The sequence below is a fragment of the Microtus pennsylvanicus genome, chromosome 2, assembly GCF_037038515.1.
Source record: "Microtus pennsylvanicus isolate mMicPen1 chromosome 2, mMicPen1.hap1, whole genome shotgun sequence".
Classification (NCBI taxonomy): Eukaryota; Metazoa; Chordata; class Mammalia; order Rodentia; family Cricetidae; genus Microtus; species Microtus pennsylvanicus.
This window is the reverse complement of record NC_134580.1, coordinates 38013342-38034038: the sequence shown is the minus strand read 5'-3', so window position 1 is coordinate 38034038 and position 20697 is coordinate 38013342. Positions and strand designations below refer to the sequence as shown.

Sequence of the window (20697 nt, the reverse complement as noted above, 5' to 3'; positions counted from 1 at the left end):
AATCTACCATGTCAGTCAAATATCAAACTAGATAGAGCTGAAGAAGATGAGTAGAGAACTGGACGACCAATCTGAAGAATATAGCCAATGGATCAAAGATCAAACCTATGAGGGAGGAAGAAGACTCTGCTGGACAAAGCAAGAAAATCAGGCATTTCTAGTAGGATTTGTTGAAGTCAAAAGATTGGGGAAAGGCACCATTCAAAGATATGGATACGGAATTTCTAGAGTGGATAAGACATATCAGAATGCAAATCCTCAACAGTAGATGAGTTGACAAAGTAACAGATAAGAAGGTGATGGAGCCAGGTTCATCCTGAGTGTGAAATCCTTCATTGCAAACAGCACACCAGCACATCCATATAGCAAATGTATCTTTGGCATCCTCCTTGAGGGCTCAGATCATAAATAATCCATGGATCCCTTAGTGCTATAAAAACCCTCCAGATCTTATGTGGCCCAAACCAAGGTCCTGAACTGTGTTTTATAAAAAGCAATTTTACCACATGGTGCTCTTTTTAAGATGGTGAAGGGTTGAAGAGTTGGGTTTTGTGATCAAGTAGGTTTGGAAACACTATACGTGGTAGATCTTTTTATTGAGTTAGTAAATATCAGCACATTAAACTCAATGACTTTTCTGGAATGATGATCTCTGACTCTATAACCCATTTCCTCCTAAATATTGAGAGCTCTTGCCTTTCATAGGACTATCACAGCTCTAACAATTTGAGAACAAGAATACATCTTCCAGATAGTTCCATCATTATGGAGAACATTACTCCCTGAGGTGGCCATTTCTGTTTCCATATAGCTGTTATTAACAGAGTTATTTTCTATATGGAAAGGATGTGCTTCCTATCCTTTGGATGGTTAATAGTTATAACCAGCAGGTTGAAAAATCAATGGTGATGATGATGCTCATAATGATGATGGTGACAATAATGATGATTATGAAGATGGAGATGATGGACTGAGTGAAGATAATGATGGTGTTGATGCTTATGCCAGTGATGATGAGGAGGAGGATGGTATAATTAGCACAGCTGAAGATAAGCCCTTGGCTCTACTCTGTCCATTTCCTGCACCCGATCTTATAATCCTCACAACTGGCCTGGAATTGGGCATTTGTTACTTTCACTGTACAAATAGGGAAACTGAGGCTCAGTAAGCTTAATTAACTTAGCCAGACTCACATAACTTAGTCATGGCAGAGTTTATCTTACCATAAAACTTACTCCTTCACCTCTGATTCATACTGCCTTTCTGAGCAGCAACGACCCTGAACACACCGGACGAGCTGGAGATTAGCTGACACATTCCTTCTTTTAAGAACATATGTTGTGGGATATTAATGTCCAAAACAGAGATCGATACTCTGTGATTGCAATGTTTGAATCAAGAACATGTTGGCACCTCTTTCACAAGTGCATGTCCTCTAAGCACCTGGAGGGCTATTTGTACATTTAATGTACATTAAAACCATCTGCACATTCTGGATACAATAATCAACAGAATAATTTATGAGCACAAGGTGGCTCACAGATGGAGAAGTGCTTCGCTTTATATCTCCTCTGAGGCTTAGTGACCACCTGAAGCACTGTGTTGAGAAGATTCCAGGAAAGTCCTCAAGGAGAAGCATAATCAATAAGAAATGCCTGGTGAAAGAAAGGAAGGAGGGAGCTGTGGTGATAGGTGCCAGGCATTTGCTATCGCTGTTTAACCCATATGCTCTCAGGAATGGATCATCTTTAAATTAATGAATGAGTTAATATTGAATGTTATTAAAAGTTGGAGACTTGGATCCGAATTTAGCATCTTCAGATGAGAGTGTGCTTCGCCTCTCAGAGCACAGTGCTGGTGGGAAGGGGTACTCGGCTCATTCCATCACTTCTGCATGGCTGTCACTGCCGTACCTGACAGAACCGGCGTCAGGAAGGGGTGGTTTGTTTGGGCTCATTATATCAAGGGGCTTCATTCATCATAGTGCGGAAGGCACGGTGGAGCAACTGAGCTCAAAGCAGTGGGAGTCCATGTCAAAACTTACTCACATAGCTCTGGACCAGGAAACAGAGAGAGTACAAGAGGAACTGGCGGCCAGGTAAACTTTCAAAGGGTCTCCCCTAATGACCCACTTCCACCAGCTGCTACATGCCTCCCACGGTTCGACAGTCTCCCCCGATAATATCACTGGTGGGAAACAAACATTTAAAACATGAGCCTGGAAGTGTGTTTCAGACTCAAACTTCAGCAACAATCAAGAAGTTCATAGCTCCCAACTAACTTTCCAAGACCTGAAGTTCCTTTGTAGTTCTGATGGGCTCTTGATACTTAATGACAGCATACCCCTTTCTAAAGTCCCCAGAGTTCAACAAAATGTCTCTGTCCAACTAACTGTTTTTGCTGGGATGTGTGATGATTCCAGGATACCCAACACTTTCCTCTTCTCATCTTGCCTCCTCCTTGCTGGCTGAGAACTCACTCCTTTCAGAACACAAATGACTGAGGAAACACACTCTGTTCGACCAGATCGTGCCTCCCAAAGGTGGCAGGTTTGCATCACGACTTCACATAAATGCTCTTGGCACTGGCAGTGGGCGGTAGGCAGGAGGATGGCTCTGCCATGAGACAAATATAGAGCTGCCATCCTCAAAACTCGAGCAAAGACTAACCCTACGGGGAGATGCCATGCAATAAATAAATTTTTGCCACAACACATTGCTTCCCTTTGCATAAATTTAACACCCCATTCTCTGTACAATATGTGATCTTCCTGCTAACTCTCCATAGACAGAAATAGCTCTGGTAAGATGTGATAAAAAGATAAGTGACAGAAAGTAAGGGAGACACGACACACTGAAGAACTTGACCTTGATGCCAGCTTTTTTTGCAGAGTACATCATTTTCTGATAATTAAGAATATTCAAAGAGTGGCAACAATGGGGGCAGATAACAAATCTGATGGAATCCCCAGAACGCGATGTGAACTCTAATTTTAGATTCTAAAATGCTGGTTTTCTATTTGTTCTATAAGGTGCTACCTGGCTGCAGGCTTCTACCTTCCTTCTCCTTCCCGTTACAGTGGTGGACATAGCCCTCACCCTAGATGTGAAATCAGCCTAGGCAACACTCTCAAGAGCCAACCTTGCATCTAAGGAAAGGGTTCTGCGAAAGCTAATGAAGCTAGTCAACTAGTTTTTCTCCAGTCTATATATCACTGCAGGTTGTCCTGGAACTTTTGATGCACATATGCAAATTAATAGATCTATGTTTGGAGTTTAGACTGTTAGATGTGTCAAATCTATTTAAGTCGTTTTCCTTGTATTTTGTTTCTCAAACATGGCCAAAAGGCAATAGACAGTCTTTAATTTGGAGGAGTACGGCATATTCCTTCGGTCTGTATAGTATGTGTAATGTTGGTGGTCTGTCTCGAAAGAATCCCTCCTCCCTGCAGAGAGAGGACACCTGGTTAGGTCAGTTCATTTTCTTACTATTTTGTCACTGCTGGAATTCAGTAATATACTTCTCAAGTGTTGTCTTCCTCCCATCCGTGTCATTCTGAGAATGCCACGTGCTGCAACCCATCTTCTGGTATCTATAGGCTTCAGTGTGACCACACAATCTGTAGATTCCATTCCTGGAAATTGGGCATCAGGACAAATTCTGAGGGAACAGGCAAATGACACTTTTAGCCGATTCTAAGCATGGGGTTTGATGGCCAAGGTGAGAGAAGATGAATAACTTGCATAAAGCTGGCCCCGGGTTTTGAAGTTTCAAGTGACAAAGTCACTCAATTGGACAGAAAATAAAATCTATAGGTCCATGTGAAAACCAAGATTAAAATAATTCCAGAACGAGTTAAATCAAGGACAGCAAATGACATCATGAGCGGCCACTCTGCCTTGTGTTCACTCTCAATAAGCCTCTCCTGATCTGGTAGCCAGTGTGTGCCCTAACAGTTTCTGGCTGAGGTTATCCACAGTGGCCATCTGGAAGAAGCAGGACACTTCTGTCCCAACTGCTCCAGTTCTAGGAGCGACTTAGATTTTCCCAGTTCACATCCACTAACCCCAAATAATAAATTACACTAATTTGTAGGTATCATTTGATCATAGGAAACCCAAAGAAATAGATGAATGGAGAAACAAGATAGAACTAAACCCCAGTTCTAATTTTTCTAGACAAGCCTATAGTTGCCTAATATGGTATTGTGAGCAGTTATAGTCCTATGGCCCCACTGCTTCCTGCCACCCAGTCCCTGCCCATGTATTGCCATTATAGGTCAAACCGTTGTCCTGATGTCTTAGTCCCACTAGAACTTTATTCCCCTGGATATCGAATGTGTGCCCGTTAACTCTAAGCCAATATTGGGGGACTATGGAACTCTGGCCTTCCTATAGAACAGTCTGCTGGGTTGGAATAACTCAGTTACTAAATATCTTCACTGTTTCTATGCCACATCAATATGCCCAATATTCAACTGTTCCAAAATTTTCCTTCCCAGCCGGCTCTTGCATGAATGCACTCAGTTGCTGTGAATAGCAATACTCTATTTCCAATTCAAAAATGCAGAGGCCATTTCTGCTAGCCAAGGTTCTCCAGAGAAACAGAATGGATAGAAAGGGTGTGTATTAGAGGGGATTTAGTACACTGGCTCATGTGATTCAGCCTGGGTAGTCCAACAATGGCTTTCTCAACGCTAGAGAGCCTGGAAGGCTGGGAGCTACTCATTTCATTCAGCTGGATGTCTCTGAAGTCCCCATTTAGTGCCGATGGCCTGCGGGAGGATTCTTCATAAACCGGCCCAGAGATGGGTCTTTTAACTGGTCCCAGATCCAATCAAGTAGAAAATCAAGGTCAACTGCCTCACCATCTTTCACTTTATTCACATCCAGCCAGTCACCCAGTTCTCATCAACTCCCCATAGCTTCTTCAGCACAATCTACTTCTGTCCCAGCATGCTGACCTAAGCAACTAGCATCTACCTCCCTGATAGTACCCCGTTTCCAATGTGCACAACAAACTCCAGAGTGAGCTTTTCAAACAAAAGTTGAATGGTGCAAACCTGTACATGGTGTGCTCTAAGTGTTCTTCTTAGTCTTAGCCTCCATTTGTCTTTCATATTATTAAGATTTTTTTTTAAAAAAATTTACTATGTGCATGTGAGTATATCTGTGTCAGGGTATATGCACATGAGTACTGTTGCCCACAGAGGTCAGAGGCATCTAATCCCCTGTAGTTGAAGTTATAGGTAGTTGTGAACCATTTGATATGGGTGTTAGGAACTGAAACTTGGATCCTATATTAAAGCAGTAGGCGCCCCTACTTACTAAGCCATCTCTCCAGCCTCTACTCTCCAGGTGTTATATTCAACTTCCTCAGAAAAATGTTTCTTGGGAAAATTTTATAGCATTCTATTTCAGTCCTTTTTATACTTCTATAATAGAATACCCGAGGCAGTAACATGATCAGTTTGGGCTTTATCCTCAAGACTGGGCCATCCAAGCTTTGAGACGATGCCTTGAGATCTAGATGCATCATAATTTAGAGAGAAAGCATCACCTTGTGAGAGACCATGAATGAAAATAGCAAGAAGTGGGCAGATATCGCCCTTTCAACCTATGCTTAGGATAACTAGCCTATTGGTCCGGTCAGCCTTTGGTAGCCTCATCACCTCTTACATGTCAAATTCTCAACACTGCTGCACTGGGGAGTAAGTTCTCAATATATGAACTTTGGGTAAGACCCATTTTAATTTACGGAGCTTGATAAGAGTTAAAATTCATACAATGTATCACAACTGCGAAGTATCCATTGTCTACATTGCTACTTACTTAATGTCTGCCTTTCCAGGGAGATTAATTCTATAAAATGAACACTGTGTATAGTTTTCCCTGTTTCTCTTAAACATAGTTCCCCATGAATTAAGGACCAATAAATATTTAATGAGTTAATTTATGAATGAATGCCACGATACATTCAAGCAGTTTCTAAGGCCTTTCTAAATATTCATTATTCTGGAGTGTCTCAAAGGAAAGCTGGTGAGCATGGCTGGAGCAGACGGAGCTGAAAACACTGTCCAGGAAAAACCTCGCTCCTTTCTTTCATTGGCCTCCTGTTAAACACTGGTCATCCCTGCTCAGTGTTTCCGCTGCGAATGGGAGAGTCTCCAACGCTCACTGTGACATGTCTAACCTGTCACCAGAGAGGCCATTGGCTGTTGGGCTGCATTCACTAAGTCATTTCATCTCCATTTCATTTTCAAGCCCTTCCTCCTCTATGGAGGGTGAGGGAAACCTTTCATTGACTCGAATTATCATCATCTATAAAAAAAAATTGAACCAATAAATTAGGGGATAGTTTGGGGTCTTATAAAAAAGATTTGTTAAAGGATTCTTTGAAGCCCTAGGCTCTCTAAAGACATTTAAAATTGGATTTGATTTACAAAAATTTGATTTGCACGTAAATACTCTGGAATGTATTGATTGCTTTAAGTGAGCTACACAGGGACATGACTACCTTTAATCTTTTATAACAAAGGTGGCAATTAAAATGGCTTTTGCTAAGCAATTTCGAAATTGAGGGTTCAATCTCTTTCCTGGTTTTCCCTCACTCAGAAGACTCCCCTCTCTCCCCAGCCCTTCCTCCTCCTAATTAAGGGAAGGAAAGCTTGTATTCTTGGTAGAATCCAGTTTCTGATGGAATCCCATGTTGTTCTTGTGAACACCGTAGAAGCCAAGTTCGAAGTTTAATTTCATTTGGTTACCCTCTGTTAATACAATGCCTCTTACTGTCACTTCTCAGAGGTGCTGTTAGAGAAAGAGCCATTGGTTAGTTACTAAACAGTGGTCGTTTACCGTGGTATCTGATGGACCTGTATTCCCCAGCCCTATTGTCATTTCTAACCCACAAAAAAATCCAAAAACTGCCTTTGTTTGGGACCCATTTGTTTGCTTTATTTAGCCCGGGGTGTAACGTGCCTAATAAGGAATCCTGACAATAGTTTGCTCCATCTCTAGATTGAATTTCTTTATAGATTCACCTCCGTAATTCATTTCCCAACTGATCTTGATCAATACAGCTTGGCTCAGCTTAAGGTTAGAGAAACTAACCATGGTGCTGATGAGGGCCTCAAAACACTGCCTTCATAAAGAGTCTCTTTGATAGTAACCTGCCACATTGACCCTCAGCCTGTCCCAGAGTCTGGGGCTGAGCGCCTTCTACGTCCCAGAGCTGTCATTGTCTTGTTCTCTTTGATTCCATAAAGCCAGAGGCCAGAGAGGCTTTAACAAAACCACCATGCGTGAGGATGCTCGTGTAATGTACACTAGAATACCCGAGTCCAGACGAGGCTCTGCTGCAAACTGGCTGTTGAGTTCCAGTGAGTGACTAAACCATTTTGAACTTCGCTTTTTAGCTTCTGTATTTTAAGACAGCTTGGTCTGTTGATTCCTGGGATTTTACTGCTTCTGCTGTTCTCAGATTGTGCATGAAGAAAGAGAAGCCTGGTTTTTCAGTTCAATGGCCATCACCAGGGCAAAAGTGATGAAAAATCCTTGTTTCTAAATCATGGAAACAGCAAACATGCTCTGCCATGAGGATTCCCAAGTTGCTTTTCAAAGTTCCTGGCTTTGGGTCGTTGGCCACGCCTCAACATTTCTCTCTGGCCCTGCTTCCTTCTCTGTGAAATGCTGGCATAGTCTGCTATTTGTCCCTAAGAGGCAGCTGCACTGACAGAGGTCGCCAATATGAGTAGCACTGTGGAAGCTAAAGGAGATGGCAGAGAGGGCACTGTTAATCAGACAGATGCTGCATTGCCAGAGGGCAGAGGCACGAATACCACCCTGAAACCTCATAGTTCTGACTTTCTCTTTATTTTTTCTGCCCTCTTTGTTGCAGCTTTGGTTCATACTGGACCAGAAATCATGGCTTGTTTGCAAGTTGGGTGCAGACTCTTTACTGTGGGCAGTGACACTGATCCTTTAGGGAGGTACAGATTTATCCAAAGAAACTCAGCCAGCCTGTCCACCCCACCTGGATGAAAGCACCAATACCCACTGGCCAACCAATCACATCTCTGCCTATCATATCATGAGCACTTGGCTTACAAAATCTCCAGAGACAGAATCAGTCATGAGGATGACCTGACGTCATACCTTTTTTAGGTTAGCAGAGACAGTCACAGACAATTACTCAGTAAGGACATAGCATGAGGCAGGTTGATGCCATTAATTTTATTCTTTCAATGTTGTCACTGTAGGACTTAGGTTCTGGGAGTATAATTATACTCAAATTATATATAGCAATGATTTTTAAAATATTTATAATGTCCTACATTCTTACTCCGAGCAAAGTTTTGCTCTGAGAATATTCCATAAATGATTCCTCTTGGTATGTATGTTCTTTGCAATATCTCTGTGAGGTGGTCATTTAGTAAGCTTTCTGGAATGAACGGGCAAAGTGATGAATTAATACAATTAAATAATGAACAAGTGTTGACTGCTTTTTACTTGCTAGGTACTGTGTTAGGCTTTGGAAATTCAGATATGAGCCAAATAGCCCAGAAGGCAATTCTCATTGACTTTAGAGTCTAAATATGTTGACCTCCATTTGAAAACAAACAAACTGAAAATACAGCAGATGAATTAACTTGACCAAGGTCATATAGCAAGATAATGTCAGGACAAGAGAGAGAAATAGGTTTGACTTTGGCCAGAATGAAGTAACTAATATAGATAGACCTTCCTGACTCAAATGTTGGTAAGAATATAAAAATTGTATGAAGATAATTTTTCTAGGCATTGGATATCAAGCAACTCAGAACCAAAAGCCTGGGGGGAAAAAGTAAGAATCTCACAAGATGAACCTCACCTTTTTTCTGCCTTTCAGCTCAGGGGCACTTTCTCAAGTGCACATGGAGTGGTGGGGTCCAGTGAAGGGATTTTGCTGAGCTGAGAAGGCCAGCGCCAAGTTAGCTCCAGAGAACACTAAAGTGTTCGGAGCTACTAACAATAGGGATGAGATACATGTGTGTGGAAGGCAAACACTGTGTGTCACAGCCGAAGAGAGAGGCATCTATAAGGTAAAACCTAAAGTAAAATCACCAAAGTCATGGGGAGATCAGAGATATTAGCGGTCCAGCTTAACAGGAGTACAGCCCTCACTGAACACGTTAGGTATCCAGGTGAGATACAGTTTCAAAAAAGATGAGATTATGAATAAAGATAAATTTCTAGAGCTTGAATCAGTCTTTAGAATAAAGAGCACAGTCTTGAGAGATTATCAAATTGGGCCTGGAGAGGTGGCCTAGTAATTAAGATTGTTTGCTGCTCTTCTGGAAGATCTGAGTTCAGTCCCCAGAACTCATGTTGGGCAGCTTAAAAACAGCTGTAATTCTGCCTCACAGGAGCCGACATCCTCTTCTGGCTTTCATGGGCAAGTACACATACACCCCCAACTACATAAAAGAATACACTGGACATTACTGGCTTACAAATTAAAAGTCCAATGCCAGGAATGGGATATCACTTTTGGAGTTGTTGGCCAGTGCGGACTCATAGACACCCCCTCCCCCAAACATAGCAGGCTATTGCCAATGCTATTGGCTCCCCTCCATAACCTGAAGGTAAGATCCTGTTGCTAAAGACACCATATAGTTGAATTATAGAACACGGAGAAATTAAATTGGAACTCACCTGGCAGTTTCACACCACTGGCTAGCTTTAAAAATTGTTAGACATGAAAGAAAGGCTTAAGAGTAAGCTATAATCTGCAGAGAAATAATCAATGGATACAAACCCCAAGATAATATCAGCATTGAAATTTGAAGACAGAGAATTTGAAACAGCTGTCATAAATACATTAAGGAAGTTGAGAAGATAGAGTTTCCCAGAGGCAAGGACAATTACCTGATAATCACTGGACCTTCATAGCCTTTTCAGTCAGGGCCCGAGACATTTCATACACTAGGCTTAGGTGATAGGGAATTTGAATCACACTTACCTCCTTGAATTCTGATTTCTTACTGGCTTTCAAGATGTGGTTGGCCACTTTGATGGCAACCCCCCCCCCCCCCCCCCACTTCTCACAATGGCAGCTTTTCGGCTCAATATGGGGTCCAGACATTGAATAGGCAAGGCCTGATGGAGCAGGGCTGGGAGTTCCTGAGTGGAGATTTGACTGTGGATCTGGATCTATAGGAACTCGGCATGGTGCCAACCCGCCTGAAGTTGATGTACAAATGACAGAGAAATGGTGTCTAACTTAATGGAACATAATCAGGTGACTATTACTGGTCAGTCAGACTGAATTCCCCATTTGGTTTGAGCTTAGGAGGTGGCACCATCTTGCTACCTGCCCAATTATCTGTCTTTCCAGTACTCCTTTGCCTACCAATTCACTTCATTAAGATGGTGTTGGTGATATCCAGAGGCAACTTCCAGCAGGAAGACAGTGGTAGTGGAAAACAGGCAAAACACAAAAGGTTCCAAAGGAAGAAAAAAGAGAAACCCTAGTAAACCTCAGAAGCCAGTCTATGTGTGTGAGTTATTTTTTCATGCTGCGCGGCCTGCCATCAAGGGACAGAACCCTCTTGACACCTTTGGTGAGTTTTTAAAGATTCCATGTGGGACAGTCGGAGAAGAGCAAAAACATAAAAGGGTGTATAGTGGAAAATTGAAGCTGCCGAAAAAGTATCTCGATTCACTAGCTGCTTGTGTAGATAAGCAGCGGCGTCAGCCACTGGGGAAACGGATCCCATGCCACAGCCACAGACTCCTTCAAGGCCTCCTGTGACTACTGCTGACTCCTCGTCTCCCCTCCAGCGTCAATGTCAACAGAGTCGCCTGCCTTGTTCTTTTACACTGTATTTAATTCCTGGCAAACCAGGAATCTTCTAGGCTGGGGTCAGCCCGGTATTACCAAGTTGATTATTACCTAACAAATACTGCCCTTGTCTATTACCGTGTCTCAAGGAGGAATGGTTACTGCTAACCCAGGCACAGTGGTAGTCACCTGTGGGTTCCAGCTAGGCCAAAGAAGTACAGCAACCATCCTGCCCAGCCAACAGACCCAAACTGTTACTCAGTCAATGTAAGCAGCTGCTGCTTCTATGCAACTGTCTTCACCCTCCCTCCAGTCCCTTCTATTACAACAGAAATCTCAGCCCTCACCTCAGCAAGTTACCATTCTGCAGCAACTCTACTTGAGAGAGTTAGAATCAATTTACCACAGCTGCCACCCCTGCAGAGCAAGGATGGGCCTCCACCCACTCTTACCAGACTGTCTTGGTCCCTCCAACTGTGGAAAGCAGTCCTGAGCAGCCTATGACCTGCACATGAATCCCACATGGCAGAGACTTCTCCTGAGACAACCTGGGAAATGATCACAGATGCCGTTCCTGAGATGGAAGTCTCCTCTGATGAATGTTGAATTAGCGAGTGGGTCCCCTGTGACGCTTTCACCCCAACCTCCCTGTGTAAGGCTTGGTGGTGAGAACCCTCCCCTTATCAACAAGGACTGGGGCAATGAACACTGCAGCAAAGAGTGCAGGGTGAGGCGATACAGGGATGTGTTCCCAGCCTGGATGGCCACTAGAAACCCAAACTCTGACATTTGTGAAGCGGCCTTTCCTCTTCTCCAAACCACTGAGGATTCATCTGCTGGACACGAGTTCCAGAGCCTGGTTTAGAAACACAAGTTGGGCTTCTGATAGTATATGGCAGCTACCCATGGTCCTTCATGCCTCTGCCTCCAATGTATTTACTATAATTTGGAATTGCTTTTTACTTGTAACTGCAAGCAAAAATACCAGGTTAATAGCCCAGGGAAGGGTGAAGAGAATGTGGAAACAAATCATAGGTGATTAATAGAAGAAGCGTGTTGGTAAAATTATCAGAGGACTTGCCTAAAATGTTATTAAAGTGACGGGAGAGTACTTAGCTTTAATCCTAGGAGAAAACATCGCTGGGAGAAGGGAGGCTTGGGGTTACAGCTCAGTGGTAAAGTGCGTTGGTTTTAATCCCAAATTAATAAATGAGCTTTAAGGAGGAATGAAAATACTAATTTAAAATAGAATGTCCTCTTAAGGGGAACTGTTATCAACCTATACAGTGCTTTAAGAACAGAGATTTGGGGGGCTGGGATTATGGCCTAGCAAGCGAAAGTCTGAGTCCTCAGATAGGAAAATCAAAAGTTCAAGGTTACCCTAGGCCACAAGTGAGTCGGAGACCAGTCTAGGGTACATGAGTCAAAGGTAGAATCAAGGTTTTGAAGAGCAGAGCATGGAGGCCCATGCCTTTATTCCCAGTATTTTGGAGGTGAAAGCAGGAGAATTTCTGAGTTCAAAGCCACCCTGGACTTCCAGAGCTAGACCATGTTTCAAAAAACAAAGAGGCTAGTGTGGTGTCACTCTCTTTAATTCTAGCACTTTGGAGACAGAAGCAGGGGGATCTCTGAGTTTGAAGCTAGCCAGGGCTGCAGAGTGAGATCCTGTCTTAAGGTCTGCTCTCTACCCCTGCCACCACCCTGTCCTCCCCTCTCTCACTAGGATCATTGGACTGGAGAGGAATTAACATCATGCAGGGGTGTCTTGTTTTTCTTTCCAATATTTGTACAAAACTTCCTTTATCTGACTTGATTGCATTTTGCATGTAAGAGGTAGAAGCATATACCCTTAATAAGAGGTTTTACAGAGTAAAATAAATAAATTTAAGTATATAAGATAAGATACAGATATAGCAATTGAAAAGACAAGGAATCTCAGAAAATGTGGAGGGTTTTTGTAGCAACTGTTTTGAAGTTACAAAACTTAAATATATGCTTAACATTTAATTGCCTACTATATTAAAGATGGCAGAAGAGATAAGTGTGTAGAAATAATCCCGGGGGAGTGGAGGTTGAGGAAACAGCTAAGTTGGTAAAATATTTGCTGTGTGAGCAGGAGCATTGGAATTGAGAACCCCAGCACCCAAGCAGACTTCAGGTGTGGCTGTTTGTACCTGTAAATCCCTGAACTGGGTGGGGGTGGGGTGAGGACAGGAAAAGACCTGGTGATCTTCAGCTTGAGATAAGTGAGTGACCTTATGTCAAAAAATAAGGTAAAGTGTGTGTGTGTGCGCGTACCTGTATATAATTGTGTACAAAAATGAACACTTGCACAGAGCGAGAGGATGAGGAGGGAGAGAGGGAGGGAAGAAGGGAGAGAGAAAGAGAAAGAGAGAGAGAGAGGCAGGAAGGGAGGGAGGGAGGGAAAAAAACTGATCTTAAATCAAGAACATTGACAAAAGACTTGGAGAAGATGGAATGAGCTTCAGTGGCATGTAGTATAAGCATAATCAAGGCCTCTGAAGAAGAGGATGTGGAAAATGTGACGGGAAATTGTATTCCCCAGGTATGAGCACACCAGTAACAACTGGTCAGTCCTGAGATCATAAATAAAAGTAACAGTATATACACTGAGCAGGTTGCATTTAAATGCATTTGGGAATGTTCATACATACATACATACAGAGGCCACAAATTTGAAAGAGAACAAGAAGGGTTATATGGGACTCTTTGGAGGGAGGAAACAGAAGGTAGAAATTATATGTCAATATTAATCTCAAAAAATAAAATTAATTTTAAAAACATTTCAGGAAATAGTCAGAATTTCACATTTTAATTAAGAAAATCTGCCTATAGACACAAAGGTCTTAAAAAACCCTAAAGCACAATAAGTATAAAGAAACTGGAATGAATGAAAGATGGAAAACACTGTAGATCTTTAAAGAAATAGGCAATAAAGGCATATTTTAAATAAATTCAACAACTTGAATAAAATGCAAAAACCATCTAAAGAGTATAACTTTATAAAAGTTATAACATATTTCTAGGAGTTAAATTATTTCTCAAATTTATAATGGGAAAACAAAGTACACCAAAAATACTAAAATATTGATGTGTGGGAGGTTTGTGCTGTCTGATTTCTAAACTTGCTATAAATCTCCACCATAAATACCGTGTGCTTGACATGGGCAAATAAATCAATAGAACCTTGTGAAAATATCCAAAATTAGATCCACATATTCAGATCAATTGATTTCCAGTAAATAAGTAAATAAGCGCTTTGTCAATTTAACAGGAAAGGAACTTCTCCTCAACAAATGGGGTCGAAAAGGAACTCATTACTCTCCTACTCATGACATGAGAATGGACCCCCAGACCGATGTTTGTGTGTGTGTGTGTGTGTGTGTGTGTGTGTGCACATATGTGTATGTGTAAAAGATGACACTTTTCCTATAACTTCAGAGTTCAAGAATGTTTTTATTTATGACTATCTTTTCTCATTTTACATGACAAATCCATTTCCCACTCCCTCCCTTCCTCCCACTTCCTCTACCTTCCTCCCTGCTTCCATTCCCTATCCTACCTCCCTGTCTACTCCTCCGAGAGAGTAAGGCTTCTCATAGTGAACAAAGTCTAGAACATTTCTTTGAGGCAGGACCTCTATCTAGGCTGAGCAAGTTATCCCTCAAAAGAGAATAGGTTCCAAAAAGCAAGAAGAAGCAGTAGGGATAAATCCTTGTCTCACTGCTAGGGGTCCCACAGTCTGCCCCAGCCATACAACTGTCACCCATATTCAGAGGACCTAGCTTGGTCCTATGCTGGTTCCCCCACTGTCAGGCTAGAGTTGGAAGGCTTCTTATTAGCTCAGGTAAACTGTTTCAGTGGGTGTCCCCATCATGGTCTTGACCTCTTTGCTCATATTCTCACTTAGTTGACAGAGGTTTCTGTCCTGCCTAGTCCCACAGCTGGTCAGTCCCAAAGAAACACACAAAGGCTTACATTAATTACAAACTGGTTGGCCTATTAGCTCAGGCTTCTTATTAAAAAAGATAAGTCCAAGCAGAGGCTTGCTCATGAATATTACAGCTGAATTAGATAGCCCCATTCCAGAATCAACCTGTATGCCCACCAACAGAAAATGTGGATGAGTGTGTTGCCACTTCAATGCAATGGTTTCTAGTTAAGAGTTTATGCATGCTCTGACATGCTGATCCACACAGTAGCATAAGTGCATCTTAAGAATGCTGTATTAAAGTGCCTTGAGAGACTTATCAGTAGTTAAGAGTACTCACTACTCTTGTAGAGGACCTGGACTCAGTTCCCAGCAATCACGTGTATCTAAGTCATCTACAATTTCCATTCGAGGGGATCCACTGCCCTCATCTGGCATCTGTAGGCACTAGATATGCCTGAAGTACTGTAGTAATATGGAGTGGTGGCAGGGCTATGTCCCCAAAACCCCAGCCGCCTGCCCGGCTAGCCTATGCCCCGAAATAATTACACAGATACTGTATTCTTTTAAACACTGCTTTGGCCCATTTCTAATCATCTGTGTAGCGCCCCTAGGTGCGCTTACCGGGAAGATTCTAGCCTAAGTCCATCCTGGGTCGGAGCTTCATAGCGTGCGTCTTCCCTGGAGCAGGTAGCATGGCGTCTCTCCTGCGTCTGCTCCGGAGAGGAGAGCTGTCGAGTCTGACCTCACTTCCTTTTCCTCCCGGCATTCTGTTCTGTTTACTCCACCCACCTAAGGGTGGGCCTATCCAATGGGCCTAGCAGTTTCTTTATTGCTTAGCCAATGAAATCAACAGATTGATATATGACACTCCCACATCAAAGTACACTTAAATACACCCAGACAGAACACCATAAACATAAATTTAAAAAAAAATAGCAATGACTATATTCTTAAAAAGAATACTGTATTTAGTGAAAGTAGCCAGACAGGGCCCAGGCGAATTTATGGAATATGAACATGAAGTTCGTACTCATGGATACAAATGCAAAATCTCATTGATCTGTACCTGTTAAAATCTGTTTATAGAAATTTTGCATCAGTTACAATAATCCAATCAACTTCAAAGACCAGACTTTCTCACCTCCTCTGCTGAGCATCAGCAAAACTTAATCCCTGGGAATTTTGCTACTGCTAGGGAAGGCAGCATCGTGCAGAGGGATGAGAATGATTCTTCTGTAAAACGAGCATAAGGAAGAAAATTGTTTATGAACTGTAAAGGTGATAAACATATTTATAATTGTTTCAAAAGCAATTACTATAAACTGCTAAAGCAGTATTGTGCCTTGGGGGCTTGGAAAAAGTGGCTGTATTAGTTAGCTATTGTTGCCCAAGAAATCACCACAAAACTATGTGCTTAAAGGAGCAAACTTTATTCTATGTCTTATGGAGATCAAGAACTTGGAGTGGGTTAGCTGAGTCATTTAGCTCATAGCTGCAATCTATCTGTCAGTCAAGGCTGCAGCCAGCGGCAGTCTACAGTTCACCCTGGTCACTGACCTGCCTCCTTTCTTGACTGGCTGTTAACAGGATAAAGAAGAAGTGATGATAGGTGACTTCTAAGACTAGGTAACAAAATGATCTCCAGCTTTTATTTGGTCTGTTCCACTTGTTCACAGGGAAGCCAGGGGATTTGTCGTGTGGATGTGTAGTCTGTAGAGAGGCCGGGTAGGTGAGGAAGTAAAGTCTCCTTCTAAAAGGCTATGTAGCTCTCACCTGTCATCAAAGAAGCTTCTCTTTGCAACAGAGATCATTACAGAAAACCACTACTGGCCAAAATGCAGAGAACAGTCGATAATGGGGTGACTGCCCCCAATAGATTCATCTACAGTACAGCACCCAAAGCTCAGGGAAATCAAGAGAGAGTAGAAAGATTGTAAGAGTCGGAAGACCAGGAAATCTGATGAGATTATGTCTCCTAGAAAGAGCAAGGAAGCATCACCTCATCAATATGGCTTGCTAAGCAAGACCAGAGGTACGGCAGTAATGTGTATGCTAATATGGAAGGGTACCTATCCCAGGACAAAGAATTACAGGCAACTAGAGAATGCTATGAGCAGGGGAAATCATCTTGAGCAGTTGACAGATGGATTGGAGTCGCTACTTGCTTATCCAATACCTCATGGTCAGCCCTGGAATCATGTGCATGTAAGCAACACCAAATGAATTCAGCAGGCTGTGGAGTTTGGGGGGAGGAAAGGCAAAGGGAACAATGTAATTGCATTGTAACTTAATGTTTAAAGGGGATAAACTAAGTAACCGTCATTTTAAAAAATGTATGCAGAAAAGTATCAAGGGATGAAACAATTGGGGTCAATAATCTATCATGAAAGGATAAAAGTTATAAGAGCCATCTCAGAATGCAGAATGTCACTTTGGAATATTTGAGGAGCCCTTTGCTTTTAGAAGTGAAGGTACTTGAAAAGTATGTTAAACGGCAAGTCTGTATGAACGACGTGAGACAAAGCTCAGATTGTCATTATTCAGCCATGCTGGCTGTGGCCCTGTTGACCCTTCCTGGATCTTTAATACCTTGGAGTCTTTTTTTTTTCTAAAACTGAAGTAAAAATAAAATGCATTAAGGTTATTATGGAAGCTAGCATGAACTAGAGTGTATGTAAATTATTGCCATAGAGACATAATTGTGAGCAATTAAATGTGCATGTTCTCAGATATCTTTGAAGTTCTAAATAAACTTGTATTGGTGTGAGTCAAAATCTGTAGCATGCATTTTCCTTCAAACCCTGCCACCGAGTGATCTGTTGCACTTTTCATCAAAAGGTAATAATGCTAACCTCATTCCGAATGTGCAAGTTTCATCCTTTCCCACGGGAAGTGGGATCTGGCTTGCCAAAGGAACTCAAAATTCAACCTTGCTTGACTTCTGCATTCTGGAAAGGGTCTGTGAGCAGCTCCGAGCAGTCAGTATGGATAGTACCAGCATAAATGTGTGCTTCCTTTGCTTGCAAATCCCACAGACATTCCTGTGAGAATCCTGAGAGATTGAGGTCTTTGATGTGTTCTTTGTCCTTATCCTATAACCAACCTTGTATCAAGATGAAATACAGCCTACACCCAAACGCATTTCAGACCTACCTTCATCACCCAGTTCTGCTCCATGCGTGTATGAATAAATCTCTCTCTCTCTCTCTCTCTCTCTCTCTCTCTCTCTCTCTCTCTCTCTCTCTCTCTCTCCCTCTCCCTCGCTGTATCTATTGGTATTCACCTTCCCAGTTAATTTTTGTGAAGCAATCCCTAGTGGTCTGGTAAAAAAAAAAACAACTCATAATCTCATCACTCATCTTTATCAACAAAAGGCAAGGGGACCTTTAATGAATTTTCATTAATAAAGAAGCCCAAATTTGTTAGCAGTTAGTCAAAAGACCTCTTGGGACTTGGTGAACCTGCCCCAGTCCTTACCTCTACCTCAACTTGGGCTACTCAATTCCACCCTCCAGTTCAATTCCTGACAGCGCTTTAATATTCTAGCTCATTCCCTCTTAAGAGCTTTACACAAGCTGTTTCCAAGTGTGTACCGCCTTCCCACACTTTAATATCCAGTCCCCACTTATCTTCCTGCATCAGCTGAAAGGACATTTCAGGTAGTCTTCCTAGATTCCCAGTAGGTCTCTTCTACTACCTTCCCATTTTCCCTAAAGACTTACCCTGGTTTCTTATTATAAATATATTTATAAAAATAAATAAGTAAATACCTTTGTGTTTTATCTTATATAATTCTAGACTAATCTGGATATGTCAGGCTTTGTTGACTCATAGGAGGCCTCACCTTTTCTGAGGAATGGATGGGGGTGGGAGAGGAGGTGGAGGGAGCAGGAGGAGGGGAGAAATGGGAAACTAAGGATGATAGGTAAAATGAATAAAAAAATTAAAAAACCTTAAAAGTGCACAGATTAAAAATACAGTTAAAAAAGGTAGAAAAGCATAGTAATGTCCTTTGTGTGATCCTAGAAAAATATTCACTAACATGTTTGTGTATATATGTATGTATGTATATATGTATGTTTATATGAATGAATATGTATATGAATGAATGAATGTTTAGTAAAAACCTGACTATCTCCAAAACCCCAACAAATAGTCTTTAGTGGAGGCTTACCTATGGAACTAGGAGCCCAGCCTAGTCAGATTCTGTTACTAGAAAAATTTAATGCCTTGATCTCAAATAAGTTATGGAACACTGGATTAGGTTACTCCTACCATGTGCCTCTCACAATTAGTTTCTATAACGAGGGTCCACACACTGGTAAATTGTAGTTTATTATTGGATATAACAGAAGCCAATACTCAAAGCAAGCAGTGTCTTAAGTAATATTGAGGTCTGTTTCTAGCATTTCTCTTGGCTCTCGGTTTGAAGAGTCCAGGCTGCAAGACTCAAACTCTGTTTGCTCTGATTTCTCAATCTTTTGTGCACAGTCCGTGTCTTAATGGACATTTCACTGTGTGGATAAAGTGTGCTCCAGACAGTAGGACTGAGGGATGAGTAACAGCAATGTCTTGTGCTTTTAGAAACAGAAGTGGAAAAGGCAGCTTCCCCTTGACTACACCTGGCTGAAAGAGCCTTGGAGATACAAATTTTATTATGGGTCGCTATGGGCTTAATTAACTATTCAGAGATTCCACTACCTTGGAAAATGAGGACGATAAAAAACATTTTCCAGAATCAGAGATTGTATCAGAGCCTTAAGTAAAGGGATGTGTCAGAGAGCCGTGATATCATGAGAAATATGCTAAATAAAGAGGAATTAGACTTGCAGCTTCCTTGCATAATCACAGGATGTAAGAAACTTGGAACATCTAATAGAAGTGGGTTGCGAGAAAGCCCGAGAGTTATATAATTGTATTCCCTTTATGCAGAGATCTATAACATTCCCTGTTTTTTCTTTTGGAATTTAATTTACTTATATATAGAATGACTGTCTACTAATCAATTATGCTTAAAACGTGTATAAGCACCACAACAAACTCTAAATAAGACCCCTTCTCCTTAGGCACAGTTTAATCAAGAGGCAAAGAGCAAATATGGTAAGTAGACCTCATGAAGAGGTCGGTGGGAGATAAAGAAGACCATATTCAACCTTCTCCAAGAACTTACAGATCACAAAAAGGCTTCTGCAGACACATCCTAAGCTGGATTTTGAAAGGTAGCTAACAAAAATAGTGTCAGGAAAGAAGGAGAAAAATAGATGTGCAAATCATCTTCTAGTGATGTTAAGAAAGGAAAATGAAGGAAGGAGAGAGGAAGGGTGTGAGAAGTAGGGAAGGAGGGAGGAAGAGAGGGAGGGAAGGAAGGGAGAAGGAAGAATAGGTGGAAGGGATCAGGAAAAGAGAACATAGTGCACAGAGAAATATTCATCAGAGGCTTTCCGACAGAAGGTCTGGTGACGAGGACTGATTGTATCAAATATTTTCATTATTGAAAATGGTAATTTTTATTGAAAATTGTGGCTTGTTGTGTGAAACAAACAGGCTTCTCTCTTCCTTGCCTGGTCCTTTCATGTATACACCATTGATCCAGGTGTCTTGTCCACCTTGGGCTGATTTGCATGTCTATCTCTATCTAGATGGTGAACTCTGAAGCGTAGAAGTTAGGTCTGTTTCTCTTTTGGAACTCAGACCCTTGAAGGCTCTGACAGAATAGCAGGCTCAATGATTGCCTGACAAATCAGTAAATTCACAGGTGCTCATCTAGTGAAAAGTAACAGGATTTCTAAGAAGCAAAAATAAATACCCTAAAAGACTGAAGAAGGGGTGATTCATTGCAAGGGGGGATGCTATGTATGCCACAAATAGGAAAGGGAAAAGTCCTCTGATGCCAAAGTCTCCTCTGAGCCTCAGGCTGGGTA

At 41.8% G+C, this 20697-nt stretch overlaps 1 pseudogene; it reads left to right on the top strand.

The window, feature by feature from the left end:
• The first annotated feature begins 1775 nt into the window (after positions 1-1775).
• Positions 1776-11686, top strand: LOC142845199 (TOX high mobility group box family member 4 pseudogene; annotated as a pseudogene).
• Positions 11687-20697: the final 9011 nt, after the last annotated feature.